We start from the raw sequence: 2,138 nt of genomic DNA, 5'->3' as shown, positions 1-2,138 counted from the left end.
GCAGAGGGAGAAGGGGACAGAAGATCAAGCCCTCTGTGGGGCTTGAACCCGCAAACCATGAGATCATGACCCGAGCTGAAGTCAGACACTCAACCGACTGAGCCACCCAGGCACCCCTGTGTAAGGGTCTGCCTTCCTCACACCTGTCATCCTTACAGGATGTGGGGCCAAGCCTTTAAAAATTGAACAACTTCTGCAGTGGATCCTGAATTTTAACAAGCATCAGAGTCAGATGGGGAGCTTGCTAGGAATGTAGATTCCTGGACTTTCCCCCCAGAAATCTGATTCAATGGCTGCGGGGTGAGATCACAAGTTTATGGATGTCGCCAGTTAGGCAGTGCACGTGGTCCACTGGTTCATACTTGGTGAAAGGCTGGCTGTCATGGCGCTTCTCAAACTTCCCTGAGGATGTCACCTGGAGGACTTACTTTTGTTTTTATATAAAAGAAAACTTTTAATGCTTGCCCTTAAAAATTATAAAGACTAGGGGCACCGGGGTGACTCAGTTGGGTGTCTGACTTTGGCTCAGGTCATGATCTCGCGGTTTGTGAGTTTGAGCCTCATCTCAGGTTCTGTGCTGATGGCTCGGAGCCTGGAGCCTGCTTCAGATTCTGTGTGTGTCTCTCTCTGCCTCTCCCCCAGTCACGCTCTGTCTCTGTCTCAAAAATAAATAAGCATTAAAAAAAAAAAATGTCTTAATTATAAGGACTATACATGATTTGGAAATAAGACTACCAAACAATGGCCAAATAAGAATTGTCCATTCCATGCCTTCGTTTGGTCCCTCGGTCACTCAGAAATAAAATGTTATCAGCTACTGCTGCTGTTCCTTGTCACCTTCCATTATTTTTGTCCGTGAATTCACCATAGTCTATTTCCCTTTCCATATAAATTCGAGACCCTTCTTCGTATACCAATAGGCCACATCTCTGAAACTTGCCTGGAATGATGACATACTGTGCCACGTTGTCATTTGACTGACATCACCCACTTGGTATGCTTCACTTTTCTCTCATCACCACATCTCATTTGCTGCTGGAGAAAATACTGTGACTGGGTGTTTTTCTTCCACCTGTGTCATGACAGGGTCCTGACCCACTTGCCCTAGTAAATGCACACGATTCAGAGATCTTTCAAGAACGAAACTGCTTGCTATTTCAGACTCTGCTCTTAAAAACTGATCAAGTACCTGTAATACAGTTCTTTGAAATATGGCTTCTATTTTCTTTTTTCTACAATTTAATCGTTAGCCTTTTCCTGACTCTCTAGGACCACTTGAGCATGTAAAGATTCCTGGTTCCATCCTCAATAAATTCACATTTACAAACAAGAGTACCAGGTGATTCTCAACAGGGAAGTTTAGAAAAGCATGGTTTACAGAACTCCCTGGGGCACAATTTTAGGTCCCAACCCGAGATTATAATTCCTTTGATCAGAGCGAGTCGGAACAGAGCCCTTGACTCAATTCATCAGGAATGATTAAGAAACAGCAGCAGCTATGTATATTAATCAACAGCCCTGGTTAAAAAACGTTTGTCGGGGCGCCTGGGTGGCGCAGTCGGTTAGGCGTCCGACTTCAGCCAGGTCACGATCTCGCGGTCCGTGAGTTCGAGCCCCGCGTCGGGCTCTGGGCTGATGGCTCAGAGCCTGGAGCCTGTTTCCGATTCTGTGTCTCCCTCTCTCTCTGCCCCTCCCCCGTTCATGCTGTCTCTCTCTGTCCCAAAAATGAATAAACGTTGAAAAAAAAAATTAAAAAAAAAAAAAAAACACGTTTGTCAAGCCTACAAATTAAGAGCAGTAAGGAAAGCTGAAGTGAAATGTCCTATATTTTTAAAAATCACATTAAAAGGGGCACCTGGCTGGTTCAGTGGAGCGGGCTAATCCTGATCTCGAGGTCGTGAGTTCAGGCCCCACGTTAGGCACAGAGCTTACTTTAAAAAATCACATCAGATACTCTTTTCACAGGTACATAAAATTTAATGGTTTTGGCCAGCAACATGCTGAATTCCTAGTTAACAGAATTAGGTCTACTGTGGTTTTCACGTTCAGCATCCACCACAGGTTCAATGACTTGGAACTGAGCACTATTCCCAAATGTGGAAGATGTTTTCAGGATTCTCGCAACCAGAGATTTTCCA

At 44.7% G+C, this 2,138-nt stretch overlaps 1 pseudogene; it reads right to left on the bottom strand.

Moving 5' to 3' along the window:
- Nucleotides 1–608: 608 nt before the first annotated feature.
- On the bottom strand, nt 609–1,246 carry LOC123592750 (annotated as a pseudogene).
- Nucleotides 1,247–2,138: the final 892 nt, after the last annotated feature.

Source organism: Leopardus geoffroyi, chromosome D4 (assembly GCF_018350155.1).
Source record: "Leopardus geoffroyi isolate Oge1 chromosome D4, O.geoffroyi_Oge1_pat1.0, whole genome shotgun sequence".
Classification (NCBI taxonomy): Eukaryota; Metazoa; Chordata; class Mammalia; order Carnivora; family Felidae; genus Leopardus; species Leopardus geoffroyi.
Note: the sequence above shows the minus strand (reverse complement) of the source record. Positions and strands in the feature narration are given on the sequence as shown.